This window comes from Sphaeramia orbicularis, chromosome 16, assembly GCF_902148855.1.
Source record: "Sphaeramia orbicularis chromosome 16, fSphaOr1.1, whole genome shotgun sequence".
NCBI classification, from domain to species: domain Eukaryota; kingdom Metazoa; phylum Chordata; class Actinopteri; order Kurtiformes; family Apogonidae; genus Sphaeramia; species Sphaeramia orbicularis.
In genome coordinates, this window is record NC_043972.1 from 61,765,804 (window position 1) to 61,784,786 (window position 18,983).

Genomic DNA, 18,983 nt, shown 5'->3' on the forward strand with positions numbered 1-18,983 from the left:
GATCCCATCAGAATATTCCACTGGAACGCTTTGGGAAGACTAGACTGCAGTGCAGATTCTTCCACCAGCGCAGAATGTGTGCGTCATCGCCACAGGACAAGACACTGAGCATGTGCAGAATGGAAGGAATAAAGTCCAAACGGAATAAAGGCTTTACATGTCCAGGAAGAATTTAGACCGCAGTTAAAAGAGGATTAAACCACTGACTTTAATCAGGTTTAAATTTAATCTGAACTGTTCTGTTTCAACTGGAATAAGGTGTTTACATGGACATCTGAAATAGGATCCAACCTGTAATCAGATTAAACCAGGAAGAACAGTTGTCATGGAAATGCACTGATTCTCTCTAACTTCAGAACTATATATTTAGGACTCAAAACACCTGCTGTGAAAATAGATGAACGTCTCTGGAATGTTCTTTTGGCAGCAGGGAAAAAGACAATAACATAAAAATGGATGTTACAAGATGAGCTGACTGTTCAGCAATGGGTTCAAATAACATGGAACATTTACAAAATGGAAAAAAAAAAAAAAATCACCTTCACCGTTAATCTAAAATTAGAAATATTCATCAGACACTGGGAAAAATGGGAAAATTATCTGAAACAATACATGCCAAATGTTACCATGGTGATATAAAAGGAGACTATTCAATTTAACATGTACTTTTCTATTTTTATTTTCAGTCTGTATAAATACTGCTTGCAATCTTTCTTTTCTAATGAATGTTATATAAAGCTAGATATGTCCATGCTGTTCTCTCTCTGGATCTTTGAAGAAAAAAAAAAAAATCATTTCCAATCCCTGAGAAAGTGGGACAGAGACAATCAGAAATGTATTAGCCTCGCTGAGCCGTTTTTTTTTTTTTTTTGGATGGGGAGTGTTTTTCTAGAATGTGAACACTGTGAGGAATATGTGGCAGATTGATGTGACTGGAAAATGTTGTGTCTCTCACTCTTCAATAAAAATAAAATAAAAAAAAGAAAATGCTCTGTATTTATATTTTCACACAGTTCACACACTTTGTCTGGCTGACGCTGTTGAATCTCAGATCTAATGAACTGTGTAGGTTGTTGTCCTTCTATCAGTCAACGTATTAAAGAGTGATGTGACGTTCACGAATTTGAACGAATCAAATCTTTTGAACGGCTCTTTGAAATGAACGATGGGAACCGAGTCTTTGTAAAGAGCCGTTCTTTTTTTTTTTTTTTTTAAGGAGGGAGTGTCCGATTGCCTGTCCATTTAGATAGATAGATAGATAGATAGATAGATAGATAGATAGATAGATACTTTATTGATCCTTTGCAGGAAATTGTTTCGTTACTACAGCAGCAGTACAAGACAAACACACTGACCCATCACAATAGACATCCCACAAACAACCAACAATGGAACGGAGAAGTAAACAGAATAAAAAAAACAAAACAAAACATATATATATATATATATATATATATATATATATATATATATATATATATATATATATATTATAGGCCTGTAACGGTACACGTACCGAACCGTTTCAGTACACACCTGTTCGGTTCGGTACACAGCTGTACCCAAATGGCACAGAATGTTGAGAAAAAGAAAAAGGAATGAAAGACGTTGTTTGATGCGGAACTTTTAATCTGCGCAAGTTCCACACGGACATATTGAAGGACGCACACATTGACCCGAAATACCAAATAGCAGCTGATATAAGGTTAAAAAAAACTAAAACAACAACAACAAATCTGATGTGAACCTGGAAGGAAGAGACTGCAGACCCTCCAGCATCAGTCCAGTCCAGTTTGGATCAGTTCAGGTTCAGGTGAAAGACAACAACCAGGAAAGAGACACAGATAAGACGGACGTTGTTTGGCCCCTAGGAACTACGGTAGTTCTACAACACTGACACTAGCTCTGTCTCTGTCTCTCTCTCTCTCTGTCTCTCTCACACACACACACACACACACACACACACACGCTATGTAACAGAGGGATAGAACCCAGAGTTGGACGTTGACAGAATATAAAGTTTCACTTTCGTTTCACGCCAGTGTTAGTTTTGGACCCCCCCGCCCCCCCCCCCCCCGGCTCCGACCAAAAAAAAAAAAAAAACATCCCCCTGACAAATCGCACCCTGCACGCGTGCATGTACACAAAGTGTCCTAAACAGTTTGTTCTCTGTCCTAAAATAAAGAATTTGGTTAATTTTTTGTTGTCAGTGTTTCTCTTCAGTTTGTTTAAACAGAATACCAGTTTGTCCTCCTGTTAATGTTGCATTTCATGTGGAATTCTTATGCAGAATGTGAACTGACAGAACTGTGATTTCATTTTTGTTGTTTGTTCAAAACTACTTGTCAGGGAAAAGTGCCATACTAATGTTTTGTACATTCCATTTTGTAATATTAATAATTCATTGTATTTTCTATTTGGTTTGTAGCAGCAGAATTATATTATTCCTGTTTTTCTATATTCTATTGTGTCCAAAAATTGGGGGAAAACTTTTCAAAAATTCATAAATGTATTAAAGATATTTTGAGGGGTTTTCTTTCTTCCTGTACCGAACTGAAAAAAAACGAACCGTGGCTTTGAAAACCGAAAACATATATATATATATATATATATATATATATATATATATATATATATATATGTGTATATATCTATCTATGTGTGTGTGTGTGTGTATATATATATATATATATATATATATATATATATATATATATATATATATATATATATATGTACAAACAAGTAATGTAATTAATACAATAAACCAAAATAAACCAAAATACAATAATTTATCGCACAGCTATTTAGAGTCAGTGGGGGGGCATTGGCCAGGAGGAGAATGTACCAGCAGAAAAAAAAGAGTGCACTGAGCATGTCTGATGGAAGAAGTAAAAAAAAAAAAAAAACAGTTTGAAGAGTGAGGTGAGCAGACTGGAGGAAGAGGAGCTGGAAGACTGGAGGAGGCGGAGCTGGAAGACTGGAGGAGGAGGAGCTGGAAGACTGGAGGAGGCGGAGCTGGAAGACTGGAGGAGGAGGAGCTGGAAGACTGGAGGAGGAGGAGCTGGAAGACTGGAGGAGGAGGAGCTGGAAGACTGGAGGAGGAGGAGCCGGAAGACTGGAGGAGGAGGAGCCGGAAGACTGGAGGAGGCGGAGCCGGAAGACTGGAGGAGGAGGAGCTGGAAGACTGGAGGAGGAGGAGCCGGAAGACTGGAGGAGGAGGAGCCGGAAGACTGGAGGAGGAGGAGCTGGAGGAGGAGGAGCTGGAAGACTGGAGGAGGAGGAGCCGGAAGACTGGAGGAGGAGGAGCCGGAAGACTGGAGGAGGAGGAGCTGGAAGACTGGAGGAGGAGGAGCCGGAAGACTGGAGGAGGAGGAGCCGGAAGACTGGAGGAGGAGGAGCTGGAAGACTGGTCAAAACCAAAGAAAAGTTTGAGAGTGAGTGAGTGAGCAGCTGTGAGTAATGAGCCAAAGAAAAAGGAGGAGGATTTGGATGAACTTTCAGACAGAACAGCTGGACATGCAACCTGCAATATTTGCCAAAAACATAGACCTTTCAAGTCTGGGTCAACGAATCATTTGCACCAGCATTTGAAAAGTCAGCAGCGACTGTCCTGGTGGAACAGCTCAGACCAAATGTCCCAGATGAGAGCAGTTCTACAACTGAAAGTGACAGTGGCTGTGAGTGTGTGTGTGTGTGTGTGTGTGTGTGTGTGTGCTGGGTTTCTTCAGCTGTCGCATCAGCGCCTTCTCCGTCAGGTATTGTTCAGTCGGACCCTGAAAGTATAGCTTCTGCTGCATAAAACTGCATAATAAGATAATATTTACTGCCGCACCAATGAAACACCTTTAAACTGGAATGTCAGCCATCACATGGAGCCTGTTTAGTTATCCAAACACTGGTGTTTCATAAGAATGTAAAAAACATCACAGAGCCAGTCTGTTGAACGACTCTTTTCAGTGAACGACTCCTGATTGAACGACTCCTGATTGAACGACTCCTGATTGAACGACTCCCTTCAAAGAGCCAACAGTCCCATCACTAACATTAAACCACTTAAATGACTTACTAATGTTTATAACCTGCTTTTATAACGTTAAGTATCAAATCTACCAACATGACCTCTGTCCTATCCATTTGATCCTGTCGTATCTGAAGAACTCATCTGCAGTGTCGTTTACAACACCTGACCTTTGAAGTCTGTTCAATTCTTTTAATGATTCAAATCAAAATGGAGAACTGTGCTGTGTTGAACCACCAGACTAACTGTGGGAAATATGAGGAGAATGTTGGATGAAGGTCGTAGGTCGTAGCATTTCCATGTCCATCAGTGGTGAAGCTCCTCCTTTGAATCACTGGCTGCACATGTTCACAGAATACGACACTGTTCCAAACCTCCGACGTCAACGGAATCACATCCATGTTTCACAAACACTGTTAGCTCTGAAAATAACCTGCATTTGTTGTCATTGCACAAATTATAATAATAGTAATGTGACAGCTTCAGCATGACTGGAAACGTCCACTTAACTACCATGCTAACAGCTAGCACTCCAGCCGTTAGCCTGTCAAAGCTAGCTTACCAAAGCTGACTGAACATCAATGCTTAACTACCATGCTAACAGCTAGCACTCCAGCCATTAGCCTGATGTGACCCTGAAGTGACCCACATGCACTAAAGAGGTCCTGATGTGACCCTAAAGTGACCCACATGGACTAAAAAGGTCCTTATGTGACCCTGAAGTGACCCACATGGACTAAAGAGGTCCTGATGTGACCCTGAAGTGACCCACATGCACTAAAGAGGTCCTGAAGTGACCCACATGCACTAAAGAGGTCCTGATGTGACCCTGAAGTGACCCACAGGCACTAAAGAGGTCCTGATGTAATACCAGACCATGCAGACACAAACTGTGTTTACAGAAGGAAATATGTTTTTACCCTGGGACGTTTGTCGCATTTCAATGCTGTAAAGGTCGGATAAATGCGACCTGGATGTTCAGACTGAAGTCACATTGGAAAATATCAGATACATATTGGATTTAGGACCACATATGAAAGTGGTCCGGGTCAGATTTAGGACCACATATGAAAGTGGTCCGGGTCAGATTTAGGACCACATATGAAAGTGGTCCGGGTCAGATTTAGGACCACATATGACAGTGGTCCGGGTCAGATTTAGGACCACATATGACAGTGGTCCGGGTCAGATTTAGGACCACATATGACAGTGGTCCGGGTCAGATTTAGGACCACATATGAAAGTGGTCCGGGTCAGATTTAGGACCACATATGACAGTGGTCCGGGTCAGATTTAGGACCACATATGACAGTGGTCCGGGTCAGATTTAGGACCACATATGACAGTGGTCCGGGTCAGATTTAGGACCACATATGAAAGTGGTCCGGGTCAGATTTAGGACCACATATGAAAGTGGTCCGGGTCAGATTTAGGACCACATATGAAAGTGGTCCGGATCAGATTTAGGACCACATATGACAGTGGTCTGGGTCAGATCAGTGCTGTCCAAAGGGTCTGTAACAGATCAGATCCAGGTCACATTTGGGTGAATAATGGGATTTGTTCCACATTTACCTGCAGTGTGAACGGAGCCTAAAACACTTTTTTTTTTTTTTTTGAAGCCTACCCTAAATGCAGATCAATGTCAGCTTTCACAACGTGTCTTTCCTATGTTGCTTTGCTGTTTGTAAAAAAGGGAAGTCCAGTTTCCTGTCTGTGAACGACAGCAGCGTACAGAAGCAGGAACAGCAGCTCATGACACACTGCGATCAGCTGACGCCTGCGTTTTCATGGACGCTCTTCTGCTTCAGCTCTGGAAGATGGAAGTAAATCTGTCTCATCAGATTTTGAATTATAAAAGCCACTGAATTTCTAGCACTGAATTTTTTTGCTCTGAAATTAAGTATCTGAATATTTTGTCTCTTAATTTAACTATTTTCATAAATTTAGAATAAAAAAAACATCAGATGCAAAAAATTCAGATGCATTTCATCAGATGTGGGAGTTTGGAAACTCCAGCTGTCAGTCAGTTTTAGTCTGTTTTAGTCCGTTTGTTGACTGTAGTACCTGTTGAGTATTTGTCTTTTCCATGTCTCACTGTTCTTGTTGTAATGTATTTATTTATGAACTGTTTGTTTCTGTCATTGTTTCACCTTGTTTTTACTTTTAACCCCCCACCCCCACCCCCTAACCCTCCAGGAGCCATTGCTCTTTGATCAGGCTGCATTTGTAAATAAAAATCTGTTCTTATCCCTCCGGTATCCTGTCCACCAAGGCCCATACTAAGCACCAAGTGTGCCTTTTTCACACACTTGTGGAATAATGTAAAAAAAAATTCATACAGTTTGTTTTTAATTCTTTTACACTTTTTTCTATTTCATCAACTTGAGCCATAAATAAAAATACCAAATACTCAATAATTGTCACATTTTTTAACCCTTTAAATGCCGTGTTTGTAATGGAAACAAACCATTTTTTGATGCAAAAAACATAAAAATATTTTTTTCAATATACTCCATAAAAAGTGGATCACATATTATTAGATTTTTTCATCCTGGCATACGTCAGTGATTAACTCCAACATCGGTTAATTTGCATTATTATTATTTTTGGCGCTAGGTCAAATGTACAAAAATACTAGCATCTGTCACCAAGTGTGCATAAAATGCACACCTATAAATCAAACTATTAAAGAGTATATATTGATCTATTTTTCTGCTCTAATTTGATTTTATTTTTGTAAATCCAGGTCAGCCCTAATCATACAGATCAAATGTTAGAAACAGTGCGTTTTATGCACACTTGGCAGACAGATGCTAGTCTGGTCATTTTCTTTTGTTTACAATGTGCACAGTTTAGTTGGTGGACAGAATTTTAAAGATCATGCAAAAATGAACAACTTTTGAATTCTAACCTTATTTAAATTGTGAAAAATAATATGAAGTTTTTTAAAACGAAGTGCAAAGTGTGCGTAAAAGGCACACCTGGATACTGGAGGGTTAATTGCTTGCCTGGGTAAATAAAGGTTAAATAAAAATAAATAAATAACGTAGGCCTTTGTCTAGATGTTGTGGTTCTACCATCTGTATGTGTTTACTGTGTGACAGTACTGGTTTATAAAAAACTGTATGCACAGCCACTCAAACTGTACACTTGGTTCAGTTGTATCCAGGTCATGACATGAATTATCATGTATTTGTTCAAATGGTGGATGGCATTGAGTACAGTTCAGCCCAAATGCATGTGTCTTTGGTTTGTGGCTGGTGCACAGTTTCCATCCTCACAGGTGTCTGAACCAGTTCCACCGACACACTGATGGAGTTCAGGTTTGTATCAGTTTAGAAGGACAGTGACATGGTTTTACTTTTAGAACAAACACACTACACTGTCAGACCAGTTCAGCTGAGCTGACTTAAAAAAAAAAATGGAGTAACCGGTTGCCTTAAAAAAATTAAGTAATGAGTAATGAAAACTTGAGTGTATTAAACTAAAATGCTTGATTTGAATGGAATTGCTATTTTAAGTACAACACACTAAATGACAAGTTCATTTAAAGCTCTGCCTACCGATGTGGCATTTCTCACAGCACTTAGTAAAAGTTTGAACATGAACAACCCGCCTCCCTCCAAAGCCCCGCCCCCTTCCCTCTGCCTGAGCACTGAGGCTCCTCCTCCTCTCACCTGATGCGCGCGGAGGAAGCAGAGGTGGAGGTCCGGTCCGTTTTGGCGTGTCCGCGGACCCCTCCCTCAGTAATCAGATGCATCATCCACCTGCCACGGGCCTGCGGCTCCTGTTCCATCAGTAGACCTGTTCCATCAGTAGACCTGGTCTGTGCAGTAGACCTGTTCCATCAGTAGACCTGGTCTGTGCAGTACTGGGTCAGGGTCTTCACTGCAGTGCCCAGGGGATGGGCGCGCGCACTGTGAACGCGCGGCCTCCGCGAATTTTCCGTGGACATTTGAGGTTTCATAGTCCATACAATTCTCATCCTACATCATCTTACATGTGTGACACCAGGTACATGTACCTGTATGAGTCCCACCGTCAGAAAAGCTGAGCTTTATGCAGACCTGTTCAGTCCAGTACAGCTGACTTCCGGACTTTTATCTCCATCCTTCATTCATCAGACTCCCGTTTGTGCCCCTCAGTTGTCGTTTCTGTTCATAAATCTGTTTAATCCCTTCCACATGTGCATGTCAGTTCTATCCAAACACATCCTAGCAGGGCCGGACTGAGACTCATTTTCAGCCCTGGAGTTTCATACCTCAGACCGGCCCACTTTAGATCACGACCAATTCTTATTAAAACTAGAAGCACTCGGAGAGCGCAGACCTCCGCCAAGGCTGATCAGTGGCCCCCCCTACGCCAAGGAGGTTATGTTTTTGCCAGGGTTTGTTTGTTTGTCTGTCTGTTTGTCTGTCCGTTAGTGTGCAACATAACTCAAAAAGTTATGGACAGATTTTGATGAAATTTTCAGGGTTTGTTGGAAATGGGCCCCCCCGTGGGCACCCCCACCCCCGATCACCACCAAAATGTAATCATTTCTTCCTTATCCCATTTCCAACAAACCCTGAAAATTTCATCCAAATCTGTCCATAACTTTTTGAGTTATGTTGCACACTAACGGACAGACAAACAAACAAATAAACAAACAAACAAACCCTGGCAAAAACATAACCTCCTTGGCGGAGGTAATCATGGAATTCTAACCTTACATGTTCTCTTCATCTGTGTCATTAGTGGTTCAGGGTTGTGCTGCTGAGCTGCTCCTCTGTCATCAGTAGACTCTGCTCTCCCTTTCACACTTCCTCCAGTTTCTCTAGACTCACCTGCACCTGGATCACAATAAAAAATAATATCTACAGACATTTGGACTTACTGAACCAGTTCAGATCTTTACATTGGCTAAATATGCAGGTTTATTTAATATTACTTTATGCTATTGCCTTTCAACTGTGGGCTTTGTGTATTTACTGTCTCACTTTTAATGATGAAAAATAAAATAAGTCAGGACTATGGTTTGGGTCTAGACAGTGGTTTTACTGGAACTACTGCTTGTTGACACAGTCTGTTCCAACAGCTCACCTTTTCCTTCCATCCTGACAGGAACAATCCCCTCATCACTACTGGCTCCTGGCTCTGCTTCTGACACTAAATCTAATAGGTTCTGTCATACCTGCTGCCAGACAATAGTCTGGTTTTGTCTGTCTTTTATGTTTTGTTTGTCTCTTCCTGTTTTATTTTGTTAAGTTTGCCCTCATGTGTCTTGTCTGTCGTCTTTACTTCCTGTTCCCTGATCATCCTCACCTCTGACCTGATTACCTGTCTCCGCCCTGATTTGCTCCACCTGTGTCTAGTTGTCTTCCCTCCCTTTTGTGTATTTAAACCCTGTCTTTTCCTTTGTCAGTCGCCAGTTTGTAACTCCAGTAGTTCAGACCAGCGTACTTGACCTCGTTTGTTCGTTTGCTTGCCTGTTTTTTGACCTGTTTTGGATTCCTCGGTTTCTCGTCTTCTGCCTGATCCCTGTCGGTTTTGTCTGCCTCATCTGATCTGGTTTTGACCTTCTCGCCCTGACTACCGGTACGTGAGTTTGCCTAGTCCTTATGTCCTGTTGCTCGATTGTTAGCCTGCCTGTGTATGACCTGTTTCCGTCCCTGACCTCCCTCTGCTTTTCCCCAGTCGGGGAAAAGACTCCTAACACCGCTCGGGGAGACGGGCTGCTGCCCTCGATCCGGAGGACGAATCAGAGGAGGAAATCCCCAACCATTATCCTCAAGATTCTGTCACTCATTATATTTTTTCACCTGTGTGTGAACAATAAACCTTTTGGAACTAACTTTTGTTGTCGGAGTTCTGCATTTGGATTCTGTGTTTGTACTAACGTTATCACAGTACAAACTGGCCAAAGTATGAATCCAGCAGAACTCACACAGGTCAAGGAGGCTATTCAGTCCCAGGGGCACAGGCTAGGGGGACATGACCAAGCTCTCCATATTCTCCTCGACAAGATGAACCAGCTAACTACTCAGGTGGCCCTGCTCACTAGTACCCAAGCTGCGGCTGCAGCTGTGTCAGGCGAGAGTCGGGCTACCACCCCGCCAGTTCGAGACTTGGATGAGCCGAACATTCTGGCACCATCTAAGTACTCTGGTAATCCCGACACCTGTCGAGACTTTTTTACACAACTTCAGTTAATTTTTGATTCTCAACCTGTTTGTTTTGCTAAAGATTCTGTTAAAATTGCCTATGTGGCTAGCCTGTTGGAGGGTCCCCCTCTCAGTTACTTTAACGCTCTGTTTGAACAAGGTTCTCCTGCTGTTCAGTCTTTTTCGGCACTGGTATCCGAACTTAAGAGGGTATACGATCACCCGGTTCGGAGCCAGTTCGCTGGTCACCAGATTTTGAGGCTCAGACAGGGAGAAAAGTCTATCAGGCAGTATGTGAGCGCCTTTCGTTCGTTAGCAGTAGAATCAGGGTGGAATAACCAGGCCCTGATCACTGCTTTTTTATCCGGCCTTAATCGCTCTGTTGGCCGTGAGATGGCGCTCCGTCAACAACTTCACTCCCTAGACGACGTCATAACCGAGGCCATCCGGGTCGCTGACCAGGAGTCTGTTTGGCAATCAATGGAACCAGAGGTCAACTCTCCGTCCAGTAGGGGACCTGGTCGTGAGACGCTACGCCTTCCGGTGACAGAGACTGGGGGTAACCGGGAGGAACCTATGCAGTTGGGACGGACTCATATATCAGCAGAAGAACGTCGCCGACGCATGACTGAGGGTCTTTGCCTGTACTGCGGCCAAAGTGGACACAGAGTCAGTAACTGTACTCTTAGACCTGATGCCAAGACAGGTGAGGGGTCGCTGTTGAGCAGAACTGTGTGTTTATCCACTGTCACTCGCCCGTTTCCTGTGGTTCTTCTGTGTTCTAACTCTCTGTCTCTCCAGCACCCCGTCCTGATCGATTCCGGGTCCGACGCTAACCTTATGGACCAGAACCTGGTTATTAAACTGGGACTCATCACGACTCCGGTTCAGCATCCGCTGGAAGCCCGAGCCTTGGACGATCACGTGATCTGCCGCATTACTCATTGCACTGAACCTGTTGCTGTGCAGTTCCTGGATGGGCACTCTGAAAGCATTAGCTTTCATGTTTATAATTCTGACTCTCAGCCATTAATTCTGGGTTGCCCTTGGTTACAGACTCACGAACCATTTATTGATTGGGGCACAGGGGAGGTTATTTCGTGGAGTAAAGATTGTGAGACTCGTTGCAAGTTTGTTGAATTGCCTGTTAGTCCTCCCAAATCATCACAGATTTCTGTAGCCCCAGTTAGTGTCCCCTTGGAGGAAAATAAGGATTTTCCTGCGCTAGAGAAGGTTCCGTCGTGTTACCACGACTTAAAGGAGGTTTTCAGTAAGTCTAAAGCTACGGCTCTGCCTCCTCATCGTCCTTATGACTGCTGCATAGATTTACACCCTGGTACGTCTCCTCCTAAAGGGAGGTTATATTCTCTGTCTGGACCAGAAAACTTAGCCATGAAAAAGTACATTGACGAGTCCCTGGCTGCTGGGTTAATTAGGCCCTCTTCGTCGCCTGCAAGAGCAGGTTTTTTCTTTGTGGATAAAAAGGACAAGTCACTTAGGCCATGCATTGACTACCGGGGGCTCAATGATATTACAGTCCGCAACAGATACCCTTTGCCACTAATGTCCTCGGCCTTCGAACTATTGCATGGTGCTAAGATCTTTTCCAAGTTAGACCTTCGTAACGCCTACCATTTAGTCAGAATCAGGGAAGGTGATGAATGGAAGACAGCGTTTAACACCCCTAGTGGCCACTACGAATACCTGGTGATGCCCTTTGGTCTGACCAACGCCCCTGCTGTCTTCCAGGCCCTTGTCAATGATGTGCTCAGAGACATGTTGAATGTTTTTGTGTTTGTCTATTTGGACGACATTTTGATTTTTTCCCCAGACGAGGAAACACACATTCAGCATGTGCGACAGGTGCTCCAAAGACTCCTCACTAACCAACTGTTCGTCAAGGCAGAGAAATGCGAATTCCATCAGCCTTCGGTGTCATTTTTGGGCTTCATCATTTCTGAAGGAAGCGTTCAGATGGACCCTGAAAAGGTTAGTGCTGTCAGGGAGTGGCCAACTCCAACGTCCCGGAAGGACATTCAAAGATTTCTAGGATTTGCTAACTTCTACAGGAAGTTTATCCGGGGGTTTAGCAGCGTGGCTGCCCCTCTGCATGCTCTCACTTCTTCTAAGTCTGTGTTCAGGTGGAATACTGAAGCGGATAAGACCTTCAACCGCCTTAAGGGGGCGTTCTCCTCGGCTCCCATCCTGTCCGTCCCCGACCCGACTCTACAGTTTGTGGTGGAAGTCGACGCCTCCGACTTGGGTGTGGGGGCGGTGATATCGCAACGCTCTCCTTCTGACAACAGGCTACACCCTTGTGCCTTTCTGTCGAAGAGACTGTCGCCTGCTGAACGGAACTATGATATTGGAAACCGTGAGTTGCTGGCCATTAAAGTGGCGTTGGAGGAGTGGCGCCATTGGTTGGAGGGGACGGACGTGCCATTTCTCATCTGGACGGACCATAAAAACCTGGAGTACCTGTGCTCAGCGAAGCGCCTCAACTCTCGTCAGGCCAGGTGGGCTCTGTTTTTCACTCGCTTTAATTTCACTCTTTCCTACCGTCCAGGCTCTAAAAATGGTAAGCCTGATGCTCTCTCCAGAGTGTTTTCCCCTGACACATGTTTCTCTGAACCTGAGACTATTCTGCCCAGTTCCTGTATGGTGGGGGCTTTTCAGTGGAGTGTGGAGAAGTTGGTTTTGGAGGCCCTTAATGATTGTGAAATTCCGGATGGCGTCCCGCCAGACCGCCTTTTTGTTCCTCCTCACCTCCGTTCTCAGGTGATCCAGTGGGGACATGCTTCTAAGATGGCGTGCCATCCTGGAGTGAAGAGGACTCTGTTTGTGCTGAAACAGCGCTTCTGGTGGACGGCGATGGAAAAGGACGTCGCTGAATATGTGGCTGCCTGCCCTGTGTGTGCGGTCAGCAAGGTCTCTAATAAGGCTCCGATGGGGGAGTTGCGTCCGTTGCCTGTCCCCAAGAGGCCCTGGTCGGACATCGCCTTTGACTTTGTGACCGGGTTACCTTCATCCAATGGTAACACGGTTGTACTTACGGTGGTGGATAGGTTCTCTAAGATGGTGCATTTTATTCCCCTACCTAAACTGCCTTCGGCTAAGGAAACAGCGGAGGCGCTGTTGACCCATGTTTTCCGCCTGCATGGTTTCCCTAGAGACGTGGTCTCCGATAGGGGGCCCCAGTTTACTGCCAGTTTTTGGAAGGCTTTTTGTTCTCTTGTTGGTGCTTCTGTCAGTCTGTCTTCAGGTTTCCACCCTCAGACCAACGGCCAAACGGAGAGACTTAATCAGGTCCTGGAGGTGGGACTCCATGTGCTGGCCTCCCAGAACCCCACCTCCTGGAGCCGCCAGTTGTTATGGGTGGAGTTCGCCCACAATTCTCTGCCCAGTGCATCTTCAGGTTTATCACCCTTTCATGTGGGGTATGGTTACCAGCCGCCATTGTTTCCCTCGCTGGAGAAGGAGGTGGGCGTGCCTTCGGCCTTGGCTCTCATCCATAGATGCAAGAGGACCTGGACTCGAGCTAGACAAGCCCTGCTGAAGGCGTCGGGCCGTTACAAGACCACGGCTGACTCCTGGAGAAGCCCCGCTCCCGTTTACCATCCGGACCAGAGGGTTTGGCTGTCGGCTAAGCATCTTCCTCTGCGGATCGAGAGTCGCAAGTTGGCACCCAGGTTCGTAGGCCCATTTCCTATCTCAAAAATTATTAATCCTGTTTCTGTACGTTTGAAGTTACCAAGATCTATGAGGATTCATCCCACGTTTCACGGCGCTCCGTGATTGTTGGCCGGAGCGGGGCTGGGGCGTGCACGCGCTCCGTGAATGTTGGTCGGGGGGTAGTGTAGCAGTCGGACATTGTCGCTTTCCTCTTCCTCCAACTCCATACTCAGCCATAGGTGATGGTATGGGTCCAAGTTATTATTCCAAGAACAACCGGCTTCTGCGACTCACTGGGCGGCCACTTCCTTCACACTGCGGGTTCGAGTTTGAGGCCAGAGGAGCTCCGGTGGGGGGGGGGGTTTCCCCTCCGCGTCTTTTTCGCGAGCGAGACCAAGTCTTCCCCAGGGGTTCGCAAGACGGAGCCACCTGCGGTTCTGGATACTCCCGGTCCTGCTCTGAAAAATCGATCCCATCCCCTATTAATCGATTATGCAAAATTAAAATGAGATCGATCTAAGATCGATTAAATCGATTTTTTTTACCCAGCCCTAATTTAAAGTGAACTCCGGCCCTCGCGGCCCAAATATTATACCGGCCCACCGGGAATTGTCTCGGTCCTCCCGATTAGCCAGTCCGGGCCTGATTCTAACCTTACATGTTAGGTCTACACACTGTTCTCCAAAGCCTTGTAATTCAGTGTATTTTCTAAAATATTTCCAATTCAGTGCAAGTAAAGGTTGCTTCACAATGTGGATTTATTTCAACAGTGAGTGCACATCCACATCTCCAACATAATTATTCCTCACAACACAACAATAACAGAATCTATATTTTTGTTCTTATAAGTGTTAACATTTTTCAAAGCTTTAAAATGTTTGAAATGAAATGATAGAATATATAAAAATATTGAAAAAAAAAAATAAAAAAAAATAAAGCTTGCTGCTTTTTCTAATAACTATTATTTTTGTATCCTCTGCAACAAAAGATTTCCATCACAACTTACTTGTGGTTTGTTCCATCTTTGCTATTGAAAACTTTTGGTATAGTGATATTAGGGGTTTGATGAGGATGATAAGAAAAAAATGCCTGTATATCCTGTGACTGAGGGCGAGCAAAGCAGTCAAAGCTAACAACAGACTCCTGTTCATGTGTGTCATTAGTGGTTCAGGTTGTGCTGCTGAGCTGCTCCTCTGTCATCAGTAGACTCTGCTCTCCCTTTCACACTTCCTCCAGTTTCTCTAGACTCACCTGCACCTGGATCACAATAAAAAATAATATCTACAGACATTTTGACTTACTTAACTAATTAAGATATTTGCATTGGCAAAATATGCAGGTTTATTTGATATTACTTTATGCTATTGCCTTTCAGTTGTGGGCTTTGTGTATTTACTGTCTCACTTTTAATAATAAAAATAAAACAGGTCAGGACTATGGTTTGGGTCTAGACAGTGGTTTTAGTGGAACTACTGCTTGTTCACACAGTCTGTTCCAACAGCTCACCTTCTCCTTCCATCCTGACAGGAACAATCCCCTCATCACTACTGGCTCCTGGCTCTGCTTCTGACACTAAAGCACAGTTTAAATGCTCTGAATTCTCAGCACAGATCTTTTATTTTCAAAGCCGTGGTGTCAGTTTCATTCATGTAGTGCTGAATCATCTCAGATACCTTTCATACTGAACAGGCCTACACCATACTCTTCACTGGAGCCTATTTCTTCTAATCCTCTTCCCTCTCTGAGCAGTCCTACCTGCCCACTCTGGACTTGTGGGCTCATGGCTGGTGTCTGCTGCTGGATCTGCTTTCTGGCTCTGAGGAGCTACAAGACAAAGTTTCCCACTTCTGTGGCGTCACATCATACTATTATTTAAATTGCATAATGTTATGTTCCACGCCACAATGCCACACAATTCACTGACTCCGTAATTAACTAACTTGAAAGGTGGTTTACCTGGTTCATCGTCCTCATTAGTTGTTTCCAACTGGAGGTCGTTTTTGTGAAAAAGTTGCAGATTTTGTCACATTTGGCTGCGTTTGCTTCCAGAGCTTTCCTCTTTTTAATTCTTGTCTTCTCTGTGCCACCCTTGTTCTTTCTATTAAGACAGCAAACACAGCTGACCATCCACAGCCTACAGAGCACAGATCGTATCTGCTTCACAGCTACAGTATAGAGCTACTAACCGTTTGCACGGACATGTTACGTCAGGTCACGGTGTGTCCGCAAAAAAAGAGGAAGAAAACAAACAGTTTACTAGTAGAGGGGGTGGGGCCCAGGAACAGCGGCTGCAGATTACTTGATCAACTCAGTGCTATGACTGAACACCGGCCCCCAAAAAATAAATAAATAAAATATTAAATACATATTTAAAGTGAACTCCGGCCCTCGCGGCCCAAATATTATACCCGCCTACCGGGAATTGTCCCGGTCCTCCCGATTAGCCAGTCCGGGCCTGCATCCTAGACAGTAGACTGTGGTCAGTGACAGGAGAAGCAGCGCCAGTGAAGCGTCAGATTCAGAGGAACACATAGCGGATGTGAGACGGAGATAATGGATCGGATGCTGGACGGCCATAATGGATGACTGACAGGAGGCTCAGTCAGGTTCGGCCAATTATTTTATTCGGACCGACTAAAATGATTGGTCAGACTTTTATTAGAAATATATGAGAATTAAACATTTTTGAGTTTCAATGCCTGGCGGATTTCTTTTACATTTTAGTTTGACACACACTTATTAGGAGCATTTTAAGATGACAAAAGAAAAGTGTAAAAATGCCACATCATACGGTAGAGCTTTAACCTAAGGTGGTCCGAAAAATGTGTTTTTCAGATTCTCTGGATTCGAACCTGCATTTGGTTCCATATGTGGCCAAATTACTTCAGTCCAAATGTTATGCAAATTAATTAATATTCAGAGGTGTCCCAGACAGGTGCAGATGTCTCTGTATACTGTAACAGAACTGTTCAAATGAATAAGGCAGATCAGAAGAATCTGTCATTTTATTCTCCAAATCAAACTGACACTCACATAAAAATGTTCCTTAGAAAGTCCAACAACCACTGTTGGTTTATTGAAATGACCAAAAATGTTCCTGTGTTCTTTGACAACTTGTTGCCAGTACTGTTTGTGATCTGCATTTGTTGTTCGGCTACAGTTGAAGTCTGGAATAAGCTCCGCCCCTCTGTCAGTGACATCACTGACAGCTTTAGTGGAATGCCCAGTTTTCTCCTCCTTCTGAAAGTCTGCATCATCAGCCCAGTCTACTGGAGGAACTGTTCAGAATGTTTGTGGCAGATCCAAAGGTTCAAACAAACGCATGGTGCTGGTGGAGACAAAAGCCCTGATCTGCTTCCCTTCACAATCTGATGGATGAAGGACATCCCAACGCTTTAGAGGAACCAAAGAACCTGCATTTAACATCATGGTGTCCACCATCAGCTGCTTCTGCTCTGGTGTCACACTGGAGTCACAGAATGGACCACAACCAGTTCTACACTCCAGTACCACAGATGTGGGCGGAGTTACTTCATCCATATATTTACTCCAGTTCCACAGATGTGGGCGGAGTTACTTCATCCATATATTTACTCCAGTTCCACAGATGTAGGCGGAGTTACTTCATCCATATCTTCCACAGATGTGGTCCAAAGCTGTCCAGGCTGCTGTAGGACAGCCTAATGTTCAGACACCTTTTGAAGGAATGCAGAATCCTTTTCAGGGGCTTTTGCTGGTGTTGGTTCTTCAGACCAGGCTCTGATGGACAGGCTTTGTGGAACCTCTAAAACATCTCCTTTTTCTTCCATTTTTTTCCTAAATCATCTTTTGAATACATAAACCTAATGCAGGGTTCTAACAGAGGTGATCTGAAACTGTATTTTGTACCAGGATTGTCGGACCACCCTAAACCCTTTCATGCACAGTGGTCACTCCAGTGGTCACTCCAGTGGTCAGTTCTTCTCCAGCTGTTCTCTTCTATATTTGTGGATGTTGTTGTTTCAGTTCCGTATCAGCCAACACAGTGCAGGCATGTGCATTATCCTTCACACTGACATTCAGACCATTACTGTAACTTTGCTGTTCTTGATAAACCTGAACATGTTTGAGTGGAAATCAACTGGTAATTGTTATTAGGAAAATAATTTACAATTTTCTTCCTCTAAAAGTTTTGTTTTTGCTTATTATCTTTATAAAGTGAGTAATAACTAGAATTAGAATATGTTAAAATGTGAGGAAACATCAGATTAGGTGCATGAAAAATGTTTTTATTTCATAGTTTTCACACTTTCTGATGATGGGTTTTAAATACATGTTTCTTTGCTTCATAAATTAAATGCATGCTGTCCAGATGAGTGGACATTTTAGTAACTCCATGAAAAATAGGTTCATAAAACATTTCAATCACATTCTTTTTTTCATGCCTAAAGAGGAATAAAAACACTCAGGAAAATAAAGTTTTACCAAAGTTCTCATAATTCATGCATGAAAGGGTTAACTTACAGTGTGTTCCAGTGTCAGTTCCTTTGCAGAATCATTAACTTCATATCATCAGTTCTTTGGACTCAATTCCAAGTGGATTTAAATTCAAATCTTCTGCTATTTTAATTGCTTTGTATAATTATTGAACTTAATTTATTGTAGCATGGATGGAAGTTAGACAGGAAGTTAACTCAATGTAACATTCTACAGACTCATTAGACATAGAGGGAAATATTTCAAGCCTTATTTCTTGACATTTTGATGTTTATGTCTTACAGAGAATGAAAACCCTAAATTCAGTGTCTCAGAAAATTAGAATATTATATAAAAAAAAAAAAAAAAAAAAAGGATATTTTCAACAGAAATGTCAGGCTTATGAAAAGTCTGTTCATTTGTATGAACTCAGTTCTCCTTTTACATGAATTATTATTCAACTTTTTCATGATCTTCTCATTTTGGAGCTGTACCTGTAGGCTGGTTGGTTTACTCCCATTCTAATGCCCATACACTTATAAATCCTACCAGTGGAACTGTCTGCTGGGAGCTCCCTGTGCACTGGGCACGTCTTTAACCATTTGGTTCAGACAATATGGGATTTATTCCAATAACATTCTGATGATTTATAGCAGGTTTGATTTGACACGTCAGATGTTTCTATTGTT